The following is a 17,284-nucleotide window of genomic DNA, read 5'->3' on the forward strand; positions in this document are numbered from 1 at the left end:
CACCATTTCATAGACATCCATCATAAACTTAGCCTCAAATATAATATAGTATTCCTTCTGTTCAGTGTGCAATCACCAGCCTCCTGATTCAAAATATGTGTATTCTCATCCTGAGATTTAACAGATTTTTCATACATGGTGATAATTGTGGTGACCTGGTTGACAGAATGGTAGAGGTCATGAAGAAAGCATAGTTCGGTAGTAATATTAAAGGATGTTTCTCCAGAGGAAAGACTTTAGGATATAATCTACTCTGAAGGGTGTAGAGGATTGTTTTAGTAGGGGCTACCACAGTCTCTCCCCAGTCGCGGAAAGGACTGTGGGAAATCAACATGGAAAAGCAACTGTGGTGTTAACCCAGCAAATGTCTCCTTAAAGAGTTGAAAAGGCAGACTCACCTTAGTAATGGAATTCCTTTTTGGAAACTCAATTCATTATTAATTCCACTTAGCTATTAGGTTAATTCATTTCTTCCTCAGAGATGCCACTTTCTGAAAGTACAGTTTTAAGTGTACTTAAAAAATTTGTTGGTTTACATATCTGCTTTTCCTCTAACTCTGCCACAATTGAAGTTTCAATAATTACAAATCAATGTTTTGTTTCCAGCTGAATGAACTGGACATTCAAAGAGTATCTTTCAGTGGACACTCTTATTTGATTTTAAGACAGTTTTCAAAGGAGCAATTTATAAGGCACAGAATAAAAAGAGGGCAAATCTCTGGTTGTATAAATTGAAGTTAATGGATGCTTATTTCTGAGTGTGCACAATTGTTTATATTGTTAGTTTGCAAAATATACCATAGCCAGCAGCTGGGTCAACTTTCAAGTAGAGGTAAGGGTAGGAAATTAACAATTTGAAATATAAAACTGCTTAAACATATAGAATAAATACCACCCTTTTCAACCAAGGGAGAAATGGACACGAATGTATTTTTTGCTATTTTAAGTATTTGCATAGTCTTTTTACTTAACACGCGCCCACTTGTTAGAATTTTGAAATTATTCTGAAAGTCATTTCTCAGTTGTCTTTCACTTCTCTGGCCAAGCTTTCATTAGCTTCTCTTATTTTTCTCTGTCTTCCTTTAGTCAGTTGCTTTTCAAACCTGGCTGCATATTTGAACTATGCTTGCAGAGCTTTTAAACAAACATGGATACCCAGGCTTAGCCCTAGAGCATCTAATTGAATTGGCCTAAGGTGGAGCTAGCTTTGCTCTTTTTTTAAGCTTCCTAGTTGTTTCCAATGTGCAGCCAGAGCTGTGGGCCACTCTCTGAATAAGCTCATCAAGTTTTACCTCTTTCCATTTTCTCTCAGATGTTTGCATATCTATTCCCCTTCAACTGATTTTCTTTTTCTCCTGTCATTTTTATTAGGAAGTTTAAAAAATCTGATGTCTTTCATGTTTCATTTTGCTTTTTCTTTCTGATTTTCCATAACGGCCGAGAAGTTCTCATTCTAGGCACATGTATTTGATTTTTATTCTTATCTAATACTACCAAGTTTCATATCAATGAAAGAGAATACAATATATTTGTGAATAATACTTTTGTCTGTTCTTCCAATGCTAATATAATAATATACTTTAATTTTTGCTATAGGTATATAAAGATTGATAATAGAGCCCAATAAAATTGTTGAAAAATAATATTAAGAATGGATTTACTTGAACTGTAATCAGTATTGGCTATGATTAAAGATAGTTTAATAGGATATTTTAAAACTTTGAGACCATATGGACTCAAGGACATATATACATCCTATTAATAACATTTTTATCTTTTCACAGCTAAAGGACATGTTTGCCCTACAAATTTCAATCATTTCAGGACAGTGCAGAAATGGGAATATCACATACCTCATCAAATAGCATATCAGTAACAAGATATCCACAGCAAGGGGAGCATTAATAGCAACAAAAGAGGGGAGAAAAAAGATCTATGAAGACAATTAAAGTTCAGTGATGTAATTAGCAGCAGTATAAACAGAAATGTGGGAGGGAATATGTAGAACATTCAAGGATTTGAAATGAAAGAGATAGAAAAATGGTGGGCAGTTGGTTGAGCCTGGAGGAGCAGACAAGAAATCTGAGCTCTAGTGTAGCAGTTCCTCCAAATACAGTCAAGCCATTTCCTCTCCATGAAGTTTATTTTCCTTCATTGGTAAAACTTCTGGTTGGATTGGCAAAAGGAAAAAATACCTGGCCAAAAATCGCTTGGCCATATCCTGCCTGTAGGTATGCTTTGTTGAATCTATCCAGTATTGTAAATAATTTGAAATAGATGACAACATTTAACAAGAAGGAGGTTTCTCATAAAAATCTAGATTTTAAGCTTCATTGGAAAAATCATTTGATTCAACAGTCTCCTAGCCCCTCTTTAGAAAACACATGGGCTAGGGAGTTCCTTAGTCCCAGCCTGACTAGCTTTACTCATTTTTCTTACCTGCTTTGCGCATGTAGGAATTTGGACTTATTTCTTGGAGAATTTATTCTTAAGGTTATGTCCAACCATGATATAAGTTCCATGAAAAGAAATTGCTTAGAATACTTTGTTTAGTCTACAGCCATACCACCCTGAATGCTCCTGATCTCATCAGAATACTTTGTTTGGGTACAGCAAAAGTAACCTATAAAGAGAAAAATAAATGTCACAAGCAAAAACATCAAGGACAAAGAGAAGCTAACAAACAGGTCATCAGTTCTCAAATAGAGGCTTGAGCCCATAAAACGTGTCCTATTAATAAGCTCTGTGCAAGAATATTTGGGGTTCTGGTTCAGAAGCACAGTGTCACTTAACAACAAGAACTGGGATTTAATGAATTATTCCAGTTCAAGCTCTTGGAAAAAGAAAAGGACAAAATGTTCTGTACAACCCAAGTAAGAATAAAGTATCTTCTGAATATTAGGAGATTAAAATTCCCAAAAGTTAGCTTCTTGGCAGAAAATGGCCAAAGTTATTTAAAGAGTGACTTCCCATCTTTGAAATCACCCATTGAATAAAACAATATTAAACCACTGTTTAAAAATTTAAGGACCATCATTTCTTTCACTTTCCTCCAGCTCAGAGCTTAATCACATGCAGGGCTCCCTATATGCAGTCTCCAAAAGGATGAAAACCTAATTCAGTTACTACAGAAATAACTCCAGACTTTTAAAAGGTTTCTCTGAACTAAAACAACCCCTGAGAATTCCCTAATACAACCACCTAGCATATGTTATATGCCCTGTATTTGTGTTTATTATGTATATTTAATTTGTAAGCATGCTTATGAGTTACTTTGCCACTGTTCTCTATTCATATATCTTGGGCAGAAATTTCTTTAGTATTCTCTCTATAAGGTCCTTTATCATTTCAAACCCTGGAAAAAAGGGATGTAGTATTATAAGAATCACTCAGTAAATACGTATTAAAACTTCTGTTATCCAGTTGAGTAGGTATGCATATAAATTTTATTTGTTTTTTTTTTTTTTTTTTTTTTTTGCGGTACGCGGGCCTCTCACTGTTGTGGCCTCTCCCGTTGCGGAGCACAGGCTCCGGACGCGCAAGCTCAGCGGCCATGGCTCACGGGCCTAGCCGCTCCGCGGCATGTGGGATCTTCCCAGACCAGGGCAAGAACCCGTGTCCCCTGCATCGGCAGGCGGACTCTCAACCACTGCACCACCAGGGAAGCCCTATAAATTTTAAAGAACTCTTCTGTTGTGGCTAATTATATGTCAGAATGTAGATTCAAATTTCAGATATCCAAAGAGCTGATGTGCATCAGGCAGTTCGCAGAGCAAAGCACATCTTTGCTTAGCAAGAGAGCAAGATTCTCTTCATTAACTTATTTTCAAGTAAAATTAACAGAAAATTAACATTATTCTGCTCTTAAATCTACCCTTGTTATATCCCATTAAAATGCATCCAAAGAATGTGTTAACTTCACCCCAGTGTGAAAAATATTATCAGGTAAAGCTGAACTGAAAAGGCAGCTTCCTAATCAAAGATAAATATGTGAGCTTGCAACCCAAGGGACAATAAAATTGGCTTTTATTCTTCCCAAATTTTATAACTACCTCAAAGAACAATGTACCTCAAGAACTAGTAGTTTGGATACCAGGTTCTACACTGAATTGCCGTTAAAGGTGTTTATGGGTAAAATTTAAGTGGAAGTAAAGATAATTTAGGATTGAAGTTAATAAAAATTTAAGAACAGATCCCCAGGACAGAAGTGTACTGTTAATATCTTAAATTATATTTCAGGGGCAGGTAGGTAAATTAATCCTCAAAGTTTTGGAAAACTGGTAAAATAACCATTAATATTAAGGTGGAATGAATATTTTTAGATGACAAATTAAACATTAATTTCCCAGCCTTCAGTGAGTTCACAGTGTTCCTATACATGAGTGATGATGAGAAAAAAGTAATCTGCACAGCCACCCATGCAAAGAAATTTCACTGTCTAGTCACATGTTCATTCCTTGGTGAAAAAAAGTATTTGTTTTTATATGCTTACACTCATGGGTGCTTTCATTTAATCCCTAAAAATAAGGAATCAGAAGAGCTGGGAGTGAGCCAGAGTCAGGGAGATGGACTAGTTACAAATTCCAAGCAGAGCATTGTCTAATTGAGAAAACTTCCGCTCATGTCTTTAAGACTCTCAAACTCAAGGCCATCTCAGATATGTCTAATCATGAGCCCATTAAGTCATCTTGGCTGCCATGAAGATGAAACTGACAGCACAGTTATTTGAGTCAGTTTAAAGAGGCCCAGGGTGGTTGAAGGGAAGGCTTAGGAGGCCTGGGGTGCTGAAAGGACATCCCAGCTCTAGCTCCCCAAGATCCCAGTAGCACACAGCTGTCAAGAGCACGAAGCTGTATGTAGAGAAACCCTTTGGAGGGAAGCAGGGATTTTGCCCTATGTCAACAATTTCATCAGGCACAATTTGACTTTCCACCTTTCATTGGACCATCAATATGATTTAAACAATAGATAGTTTGTGAGCTGATCGCATAGCCAACACATGCAATCATTTCTGGGATTCAGGTTCTGTAATTTGATGGTCATAGTAGAAATTATTTGGCATATAAATGTGGTTCTTGGTGAAATCTAGATTTTCTCTGTGAATCTTCACAAAGCCTTTTGTCTAATAGGTGTATCTATTAAGGTACAAGTGAAATAATGTCTTTTGCCCCTATTTTTGTTAAAAAGAAGCAAGCCTTTGAAGTGGGGTCCATGATAATATATCATTGGGCAAAAGAGTAGTCTTCTAAAAGGTATTATGAGAGTTCTATAAACAATCCAGGAAATGGCCAGATGTTAACACTAATTAATATTATTATAGGGAACACATTTTTTGTTGTTGTTGTTTCAGCAAGGGCATGCTTCCAGGATGAGAATTATTCCCTCTTCAACTACAGAATTTCTTGGCAGTTTCACTCTATTCTTCCTGTTGTGGTGGAAGATATATTACCATCACCAGTATTAAAATGATATCTGTTCCTTTTGTCAGGGGTTGGGGAACAGGGGAGGAGGGGAGGGTGGGCATTTAATCATGTCCCAGGATATATAATAAACACTGGACAGACAATATTTATTTACACAGTCCTGCAACATAGGCATCATCATTCCTATTTTATAGGTGACATAATAGAGGCTCAGAAAGTTTCAATCTTTGTCAGTTAATAGTGGAGCTAGGATTTATTCTGCCAGCCCTTTCTCTTAACCACTTCTCCATGTTGCTTTCTGGTTGTTTCCACCACAGAGAAGCTGGCCAAGGACCTTTAAAACCTCTCTATTTCTCTATCCTCATGTTTAGCACACCATTAATGGTAACAAAACAACTCAGTAAAAGTCAAAGATGCATCAGATTACAATTAAGCGGATAAATAAATTGGTGAAAATCCAGATAAGTTAGAATCATAGAATTTTAAAATGAAAAGTGTCCTTATATATCCTTGATTCCAATTCCCATCTTTTACAGGTGTCTCTTCTGAGGTGACAAAGCTTATTAGTAGCAGAACTTGCATCAGAAATCAAGACTTCCAGCTCAGTGTCCAACCTATTTTTCTCTGTCACACCAATAAACTATAGTTATTATTTTTGACCTTACAAATGAAGTCACTATTAGTTCTTTAAAAGAATAAGATACCAAACTTATTTGATATATCATTTAATCAAAACAGGTTTGATTTCTAAAAATTTTCAAAGAGCACATTTAGTGAAGAACTCTGTATACATTTGTTCTTCACATTGTGACTACATATACAGACAAAAAATAAGAGATTCTTGCAACTATACCGATAAAAATATTGCTGATAATCAGGGCCAAAATATAAGCATCCATTCATAAATGTAAAACAGTTCTGAAAGACCAGCTCTAGTGTTTACACAGAACAAAGTTATATTCAGTCACCTCTAAAGAAACATGGAGTGTACAATATGCTCAAGCCAATTAGCATCCATTTCTGGGAACCCTTTTCAAAGAAACAGTTTTCTCTATATCCTATGGTAGGAGATCTCCTGAAATACATAAAACCTAGGGCTTTTCTCTGAGGCAACTGCTATTTTGTAACATTTTTAGGGGGAGTATTATTGCTACCCATGGTAAAATCTTAGATGAGAAATCAATATTTTTCCATATCATTAGAGATTACAGTTGCTTTTGAAGGTGAGGCCTCAAGTTCTGTTTTTAGGCTGATTTGACCAGTGCTGACTAGAAACCCAGGCTGAAATCAGAGGTCTTTATTCCACACAGGGCACTCACTACTTGGACTGATTGTGATGAAATGTTTTCATGCAAATTCCTATAAGCACGTATGCCTTTATCTTTGTCCCCATATGCTACATTACACCACCTGTTGTATTTTTAAAAAAGCTTTATGATTTTTAAAACTCTTCTTTAAATTAATACCTATAGATTTTCTGCCAATAATTTCCTGTTCTAACTATGTGATTGTTAATTGAATAAAACATTTATGATTATTCTATAAAATATTTTAAAGAAAACTACAGAAAATACAGATTATAGATAAAGTAAATGATTGTTTTTTGTCCAAGTGGCTCTCCATGATAATTAGTAATAATAATAATAACCAGGTATTAAATACACACAGAAAAAATACAGAAATATATGAAGCTTATGAGACAACTCATAGAAGGTACAATACCCTTTACATCAATAAATAGAATGGTAAATATTTAATATAAAATGTATATATTAAAATAAAGAAACAACACATACTGGAGTATATAGGGATCATTTTATTACTAGACGGTTAAATCTCATTTTAATGATTGGTATTGGTGAGAATAGATTATTTTAGAGACAAATGATAATGATTTTCAAACAGCTATATACCTCTATATTGTTATCACTCCCTGTACGCATGGCCTCTCTAAAGCTGTTAAAAAAAAAGACCAAAGCACGAGATTGACAGTTCCAATTTCACTATACATTTATGTTTAAAAAATACTTGGCACACAGGACATTTAAATAGATAAGGTACAGCCACAAAATCAATTAGGCTAGCTCTGTGTAATAAAAAAATATTTTCTCTGACTACAATGAATCATAAGCATCTACATGTTTCAAAAATACAAGCTCAGTAGTGCCTAGTTTGTACCATAAGTCACCATTTCTATTTCCTTTGAGATAAAGGAATAGTAAGCAGTTTACACATCAGATGATGCCTTTGGTTCCTGTAATTTACATTAAAACAACATTAGGTTTAAAATACAAGCATGAAGATAATTTTAAAATAAGAAAAATGATCTGGTGGCTAGATTCTATGGTTCAGATAATTAAATGTTTTGCCAGCTTACCTGATAAACCAGAGCCTTATGGATCACAGCATAACAAAGCCCGCATCCAAGATGGTTAGAGTATAATGAGCCTCCTGCAGTTGTTCAGATTTTTGGCCACAGAGGTTTACATATTAACTACAATTTTTTTTTTCTTTGCTTTCTCTGGGGACAAGAAAACAAAGAGACCTTTCCAGAATCCTCTCTGCTTATGCCTCCGCTTTCTGTTCTGAGATTCACTCTGTGGTACCCAACATATATCAGAAAACAGCTTTGAGGAGAAAAAAAAAGCTGACAGCACTCAACATGGTACCGCCATCTACTGGCAAACACATAAAATTGAATGAAAGGATAAACATCCCCATTATTCTTTATCATAAGGTAAAATGTAACCTATCCTCTGCATATGAGTATGTACCAAAATATTCTTTTGCATACTAAATTACTTGAGTATGCACATTTTCTAATACTGTATATTTTTCTAAATTTTATAAGTTTACAAAGTTGATTCAACCATAAATGACTACAATTAAAAACGCTCCAAATTTGTTTGAAAATTAGGTTTTTAGATTACCTTACACCTTACATGTAGAGTTTTGTAAAATCTCTCTTGTGGCCTGCTCTAGCCTTCTGAAAACTTTATCTTTGCACAGGATGAATTCTTTTCTGAGTGAGTAATCTGACTCCTTAAAGAACAGTGTAAAACTGATAGTCATTTTGGATTGCTTTTTGGTAAAACATTTACGAGAAATAATATCTGGGAAAGTATTTTAAACTTAAGTGAGGCCTATGTAATTTAGATTTATGGATTATTTGGTCTATATGACACAAGGAACAGGTGAAATTCATCTTACATAAGAATTCAATCAAAGGTTATATACTATTATATCTATGTAGTTAAAATACTTAAGAAAACATGGCTTATAAGGATATTGAAGCTCACAATACATAAGCAAAATGAAAATGATTTTATCAGTTTATTAAAAGATTTCTTAACTATAAGTGCTATTCCTTACATTTGACTATTCAATTTACTTTAGAGAAAACAACGAATTTTATTAGTTTATCATTAATTAATTAAATATGTTCATATTGATGGAGCACCTTAGTATATGTCAGGCACTATATTAGCTTTGAAAAGACAAAGATAAAAACACACAGTGCCTGTCATCAAGGAACTTACGTATAATGAAGAGAGACATATAGCGGGTACCGTATTTTTATGCCATGTGCTCAAGGAGTGTTATTTACTTAGCTTTTAAATTCTAGCCCCCATTTTGCCTAATGGCAGAAAAATAAATCCTGTCAATTCCAGGTGGACTGAGTCACTTGAGGCTTTCTCCAGTGATTTCAGGTTTATATTCTTCTCACAGGGACTGATCTCAGTCCAGGAATATGTATGGAGAAAAGCAGAGTTTGATCCCCAGCCTCCCACTTTTCTATGTGGGAATCCAGTGAGGTGTAGGATCCTGTCTGATCCCTGGGCATCATCACCCCTCCACGCAGACATCTACCAATGTGCCTTCATTCCTGTTTGGCCCCAGAAGCACCATCAATTCAGTTTTGCATGACAGCATCCCCTCTTCATGACCATTAGTTACCTCAGGTTTTGTCAGCTCTTTCTCTCAGGTAACTTTTGTTCCTGTGCTTAGGGGAAGAGGGAAAACAAGCAAGTAGCGACTTTCCAGAGTCACTCTGGGCTGTAATTGGCTGACATAAGTCGCATGTCCCAGGCACCCCACACGGCCATCTCTGTTCTACTGTTTCCATCCCATGAAGCATAATGTGTTCTGTGGGCTTCAGACAAATGAGGCACAATCCCTGCTACATTAGAATATTTCAACTTCTTATCTTTCTGCCTTTTTAGCTACTACTGAGCAGGCAAGCTATGTAGGGGCCCCTTATTAGAGACCCCAGTTGGGTTGGGTTCTCTTGCTTCTTCACAAGCTTCTGTTCCAGTGCCCAAAGAGTTTATCTTGGCTCTCTTCCTTTTGTGCCAGTAGTAAACTGGATCCACAGGTTTTCCTCTGAAATCTTTCCTGTCTTATACATAATGTGTTAGTTTGCTTGGGCTGCTATAAGTATCACATTGGGTAGCTCAGACCAACAGAAATTTATTGTCTCATAGTTCTGGAGGTTAGAAGTCCTAAATCAAGGTGTCAGCAGGGTCATGCTCCTGAAAACTGTAGGGATCCTCCCTTGTGTCTTTCAAGCTTCTGGTAGCCCAGACATTCCTTGTGACAGTATAGTTCCAATCTCTGTCTCTGGTCTTTCCGTAGTGTTCTCCCTGCATCTCTTCACATTATCTTCCCTCTGTGCACACCTGTCTCTGTGTCCAAATTTCTCCTTTTTATAATGACACAAGTCATTTTGGATTAGGGTTGACCCTAATGACTTCATTTTAACTTGCTCATCTATATAAAGAACTTATTTCCAAATAAGGGCATATTTTGAGTCACTGGAGATTAGGATTTCAACATATTTCTTTTCTGAAGGTGTGTGGAAACAATTGAACTCATAACACTTAGATTAAGACCTTTTATTTATTTATTTATTTATTTATTTAAACATCTTTATTGGAGTATAATTGCTTTACAATAGTGTGTTAGTTTCTGCTTTATAACAAAGTGAATCAGTTATACATATACATATATCCCCATATCTCTTTGCTCTTGTGTCTCCCTCCCTCCCACCCTCCGTATCCCACCCGTCTAGGTGGTCACAAAGCACCGAGCTAATCTCCCTGTGCTATGCAGCTGCTTCCCAATAGCTATCTATTTTACCTTTGGTGGTGTATATATTTCCATGCCACTCTCTCACTTTGTCACAGCTTACCCTTCCTCCTTCCCATATCCTCAGTCCATTCTCTAGTAGGTCAGCCTCTTTATTCCCATCTTGCCCCTAGGTTCTTCATGACCATTTTATTTTGTTTTTTAGATTTCATATATATGTGTTAGCATATGGTATTTGTTTTTCTCTTTCTGAGTTACTTCACTCTGTATGATAGACTCTAGGTCCATCCACCTCACTACAAATAACTCAATTTCATTTCCTTTAATGGCTGAGTAATATTCCATTTTATATATGTGCCACATCTTCTTATCCATTCATCTGTTGATGGACACTTAGGTTGCTTCCATGTCCTGGCTATTGTAAATAGAGCTGCAATGAACATTGTGGTACATGACTATTTTTGAATTATGTTTTTTTCAGGGTATATGCTCAGTAATGGGTTTGCTGGGTCGTACGGTAGTTCTATTTTTAGTTGTTTAAGGAACCTCTATACGGTTCTCCATAGTGGCTCTATCAATTTACATTCCCACCAACAGTGCAAGAGGGTTCCCTTTTCTCCACACTCTCTCCAGCATTTATTGTTTGTATATATATATATATATATATATATATATATATATATGTGTGTGTGTGTGTGTGTGTGTGTGTGTGTATATATATATATATATATTTTTTTTTTTTTTTTTTTTTTGCGGTACGCGGGCCTCTCACTGTTGTGGCCTCTCCCGTTGCGGAGCACAGGCTCCGGATGCGCAGGCTCAGCGGCCATGGCTCACGGGCCCAGCCGCTCCGCGGCATGTGGGATCTTCCCGGACCAGGGCACGAACCCGTGTCCCCTGCATCGGCAGGCGGACTCTCAACCACTGCGCCACCAGGGAAGCCCTGTATATTTTTTTATGATGGCCATTCTGACTGGTGTGAGATGATATCGCATTGTATTTTTGATTTGCATTTCTCTAATGATTAGTGATGTTGAGCATTCTTTCATGTGTTTGTTGGCAATCTGTATATCTTCGTTGGAGAAATGTCTGTTTAGGTCTTCTGCCCATTTTTCGATTGGGTTGTTTGTTTTTTTGATATTGAGCTGCTTGTAAATTTTGGAGATTAATCCTTTGTCAGTTGCTTCATTTGCAAATATTTTCTCCCATTTTGAGTGTTGTCTTTTCATCTTGTTTATGGTTTCCTTTGCTCTGTAAAAGCTTTTAAGTTTCATTAGATCCCATTTGTTTATTTTTGTTTTTATTTCCATTTCTCTAGGAGGTGGGTCATAAAATATCTTGCTGTGATTTATGTCATAGAGTGTTCTGCCTATGTTTTCCTCTAAAAGTTTGATAGTGTCTGGCCTTACATTTAGGTCTTTAATCTATTTTGAGTTTATTTTTGTGCATGGTGTTAGGGAGTGTTCTAATTTCATTCTTTTACATGTAGCTGTCCAGTTTTCCCAGCACCACTTATTGAAGAGGCTGTCTTTTCTCCACTGTATATCCTTGCCTCCTTTATCAAAGATAAGGTGACCATATGTGCGTGGGTTTATCTCTGGGCTTTCTATCCTGTTCCATTGATATATATTTCTGTTTTTCTACCAACACCATACTGTCTTGATTACTGTAGCTTTGTAGTATAGTCTGAAGTCAGGGAGCTTGATTCCTCCAGCTCCATTTTCCTTTCTCAAGATTGCTTTGGCTATTTGGGGTCTTTTTTGTTTCCATACAAATTGTGAAATTTTTTGTTCTAGTTCTGTGAAAAATGCCAGTGGTAGTTTGATAGGGATTGCATTGAATCTATTGATTGCTTTGGGTAGTATAGTCATTTTCACAATGTTGATTCTTCCAATCCAAGAACATGGTATATATCTCCATCTGTTTGTACATCTTTAATTTCTTACATCAGTGTCTTATAGTTTCCTGCACACAGGTCTTTTGTCTCCTTAGGTAAGTTTATTCCTAGGTATTTTATTCTTTGTTGCATGGTAAATGGGAGTGTTTCCTTAATTTCTCTTTCAGGTTTTTCATCATTAGTGTATAGGAATGCCAGAGATTTCTGTGCATTAATTTTGTATTCTGCTACTCTACCACATTCATTGATTAGCTCTAGTAGTTTTCTGGTAGCATCTTTAGGATTCTCTATGTATAGTATCATGTCATCTGCAAACAGTGACAGCTTTACTTCTTCTTTTCCTATTTGGATTCCTTTTATTTCTTTTTCTTCTCTGATTGCTGTGGCTAAAACTTCCAAAACTATGTTGCATAATAGTGGTGAGAGTGGGCAACCTTTTCTTGTTCCTGATCTTAGTGGAAATGGTTTCAGCTTTTCACCATTGAGGACAATGTTGGCTGTGGGTTTGTCATATATGACCTTTATTATGTCGAGGTAAGTTCCCTCTATGCCTACTTTCTGGAGGGTTTTTATCATAAATGGGTGTTGAATTTTGTCGAAAGCTTTCTCTGCATCTATTGAGATGATCATATTTTTTTTGTTTTTGTTTTTGTTTTTGCTGTATGTGGGCCTCTCACTGTTGTGGCCCCTCCCATTGTGGTGCACAGGCTCTGGACCCACAGGCTTAGTGGCCATGGCTCACGGGCCTAGCCGCTCCACGGCAAGTGGGATCTTCCCGGACTGGGGCACGAGCCCATGTCCCCTGCATCGGCAGGTGGACTCTCAACCACTGTGCCACCAGGGAAGCCTGATCGTATGTTTTTTTGCCTTTGGTTTGTTAACATACTGTATCACCTTGATTGATTTGCCTATATTGAAGAATCCTTGCATTCCTGGGATAAACCCCACTTGATCATGGTGTATGATCCTTTTAATGTGCTGTTGGATTCTGTTTGCTAGTATTTTGTTGAGGATTTTTGCATCTATGTTCATCAGTGATATTGGCCTGTAGTTTTCTTTCTTTGTGACATCTTTGTCTGGTTTTGGTATCAGGGTGATGGTGGCCTCGTAGAATGAGTTTGGGAGTGTTCCTCCCTCTGCTATATTTTGGAAGAGTTTGAGAAGGATAGGTGTGAACTCTTCTCTAAATGTTTGATAGAATTTGCCTGTGAAGCCATCAGTTCCTGGGCCTTTGTTGGAAGATTTTTAATCACAGTTTCAATATCAGTGCTTGTGATTTGTCTGTTCATATTTTCTATTTCTTCCTGGTTCAGTCTCAGAAGGTTGTGCATTTCTCAGAATTTTTCCATTTCTTCCAGTTTGTCCATTTTATTGGCATATAGCTGCTTGTAGTAATGTCTCATGATCCTTTGTATTTCTGCAGTGTCAGTTGTTACTTATCCTTTTTCATTTCTAATTCTGTTGATTTGAGTCTTCTCCCTTTTTTTCTTGATGAGTCTTGCTAATGGTTTATCAATTTTGTTTATGTTCTCAAAGAAGCAGCTTTTAGTTTTATTGATCTTTGCTATCGTTTCCTTCATTTCTTTTTCATTTATTTCTGATCTGATCTTTATGATTTCTTTCCTTCTGTGAACTTTGTTTTTTTTGTTGTTGTTCTTCTTCTTTCTGTAATTGCTTTAGGTGTAAGTTTAGGTTGTTTATTTGAGATGTTTCTTATTTCTTAAGGTAGGATTGTATTGCTATAAACTTCCCTCTTAGAACTGCTTTTGCTGCATCCCATAGGTTTTGGGTCATCATGTTTTCACTGTCATTTGTTTCTAGGTCTTTTTTGATTTCCTCTTTGATTTCATCAGTTTTTTCTTCGTTATTAAATAGTGTATTGTTTAGCCTCCATGTGTTTGTATTTTTTACAGATTTTTTCCTGTAATTGATATCTAGTCTCATAGCATTGCGGTCGGAAAAGATACTTGATATGATTTCAATTTTCTTAAATTTACCAAGGCTTGATTTTGACCCAAGATATGATCTATCCTGGAGAATGTTCCATGAGCACTTGAGAAGAAAGTGTATTCTGTTGTTTTAGTATGGAATGTCCTAAAAATATCAGTTAAGTCCATCTTGTTTAATGTATCATTTAAAGCTTGTGTTTCCTTATTTATTTTCATTTTGGATGATCTGTCCATTGTTGAAAGTAGGGTGTTAAAGTCCCCTACTATGATTGTGTTACTGTTGATTTCTCCTTTTATGGCTGTTAGTAGTTGCCTTAGGTACTGAGGTGCTCCTATGTTGGGTGCATAAATATTTACAATTGTTATCTTCTTCTTGGATTGATCCCTTGATCATTATGTAGTGTCCTTCCTTGTCTCTTGTAATAGTCTTTGTTTTAAAGTCTATTTTGTCTGATGTGAGAATTGCTACTCCAGCTTTCTTTTGATTTCCATTTGCATGGAATATCTTTTTCCATCCCCTCACTTTCAGTCTGTATGTTTCCCTAGGTCTGAAGTGGGTCTCTTGTAGACAGCATATACACGGGAGATTAAGACCTTTTAAATTTAAAACACAAGAATCTGATGATTCTTTTTTCTGTTTCCCATGACAATTCCAGTTAGGGAATAATAGCCTTGATATCTGGCCAGAATTTTGGGGGAGGGCTGCAGAAAGAGCCTCTGGTAATAGTGAAGAAATTTAATAACAACAATAAAAAAATATTTATTGAGTACTATGTGCCAGATGTTGTTTTATGCATTTTGCATATATTCATTTAACCCTCACCCATAGAAGGTATTATTACTTGCATTTTACAGGTGAAACAATGAAATATTGAAAGAAGTAAAAGCACATCAGTTAGTACTTCACATATCTTAACGTCACAGGCAATTATAATCTAGTAAGATAACTGCTATGATACAAATATGCACCAAGTGCTGGAGGAGCATAAAGGAAATGAACTTCTACTAATTTAGTCCACTGCTATTCATAAATTCAGTGAAAATTCAAGACAATTTACCGTTTTGCTGTGTAAGTTTTCTGTCATGAGATATTTCTATATTCTAGGAACTTTTACCTTTTTCTCTTGTCACAGCCAAATTATCCCTTCACTAAATGCTCATTAACTCTGCCAGTCCTTAGTGCTCCATACTAATTTCTCCACTAGTAATGGTACTTAGAAGCATATTCATTCTGATGCCCACTTTTGGGTATCTATATGCTCAAGATATTTCCTGGTAGTATTTTCTGGGGAACTGATCTTTTTAGGTGATTCTAGGCTGTATGTGTGTGTGTGTGTGTGCTTTAAAGTACAAACTATTCTTAGGACAATGAGGGATAATTATCATGGAATGAAATTGGGGGAAGAAAAAGAAAAGCAATTAAGTTCTATAACAAATAAACAAATGGAATTATAAAAAATTTAACTGAATTATATAATTATAATAAGTATGAATTACAAATATGAATTATACTAAATTTAACAGATAGAATTCATACATTATCATGGAAATATTTGTCTTATCTGATTCACATAGTCATTGCTAATATTTTTAATTCTTCCACTAGATCTGTCGAGTAACAATTATTATTCCAAATATCCAAACCTGATTTAGCAATTCTCTGTTAAAGTTTCCTAGATATCTGCCTCTCATTACCTTCCTCCCCTACCTTAGTATTTGGAATGGTGGTTCCCTGGGCGTAGACCAAACATAAAAACTAATAAATCTGAAAAATCAAGACAATGCATGGAGCTAAGATAAATATGTGAATACTATATTTAATATCCTAGATGCATCTATGAAGTGAGAGTAGGATACCTTGGGGGAATAATAAAATATATAAAGAGCTCTCATAAATTTTATATATCATAGATAAAGCAGGGGAAAATCATTCGACAGTTTGGAAGAAAATAAAGACATCTTTTAGAAAGTTGAGCAAAACACAAAGATATAAAAATGTGATAGAAAAAAGAAAAGTTAGAGTATCAGTCCCTAAAGTAAAATAACAAGTAGATATAGTACAAGACAAATTTCCAGAAATGAAAAGGCTCACCAAATGTTCACTTGATGAAAAAGAACACACATTGAGGGCTTCCCTGATGGCGCAGTGGTTGAGAGTCCGCCTGCTGATGCAGGGGACACAGGTTCGTGCCCCAGTCCAGGGAGATCCCACATGCCGTGGAGCGGCTGGGCCCGTGAGCCATGGCCGCTGAGCCTGTGCGCCCGGAGCCTGTGCTCCGCAACGGGAGAGGCCACAACAGTGAGAGGCCCGCGTATAGCAAAAAAAAAGAAAAAGAAAAAGAAAAAAAAGAATACACATTGAGATGCATTATAAAATTTCAGAACATCAAAGATAAAAAGAACAAACAAGAATCAGATCACCATCAGACTTATTAACAATAACTGTTGGTAGGAAGCAAGGAAGAAAGGCCATCAAAACATGTAGGGGTATAGTTTTATTCCCAGCCAAGCTGGAAAATCAAATAAATCTTGTATGAGAAGCAAAAAAAAGGTATTTCTGATTATCTAAACTCTGAAATTTTAACCCCTCTATATCCTTTTTTAATAAGTTATTTGAGCATACACCCCAGCCAAGATAGAAAAAAAATAGGGAGGGAAGAGAGGAAGGAAGGAAGGAAGGTCAAGGAAGAGAAAGACATGACATCGAGAAAACATCCAAGAATCTGCCTAGTTGGGTAAGAATATTCTATCCCAGGATAACATTTTTGTGGAGGCTGAAAATGCTATTAGTCCACATTGTAAGATGAAAACAAAGGAACATCCACAAAAGAAACCTAATTTAAGTATCCAACATAAATGGGATGATTAATTCCTTTTTGTTAGCCTGTTGATGTGATGGATTGCATTAACTGTTTTTTTTTAAATGC

The 17,284-nt window shown here is 36.1% G+C and overlaps 1 protein-coding gene across 1 annotated transcript in view; it reads right to left on the reverse strand.

The window, feature by feature from the left end:
* Positions 1 to 7,977, reverse strand: part of LOC309809369 (sodium channel protein type 3 subunit alpha-like) — a 112,362-nt gene extending 104,385 nt beyond the window's left edge. The window contains 1 exon segment of the mRNA XM_082630424.1: positions 7,801 to 7,977. The gene's annotated coding sequence lies outside the window, so the exon portion shown is untranslated.
* Positions 7,978 to 17,284: the final 9,307 nt, after the last annotated feature.

This window comes from Mesoplodon mirus (genome assembly GCF_964341445.2).
Source record: "Mesoplodon mirus genome assembly, chromosome: 8".
Classification (NCBI taxonomy): domain Eukaryota; kingdom Metazoa; phylum Chordata; class Mammalia; order Artiodactyla; family Ziphiidae; genus Mesoplodon; species Mesoplodon mirus.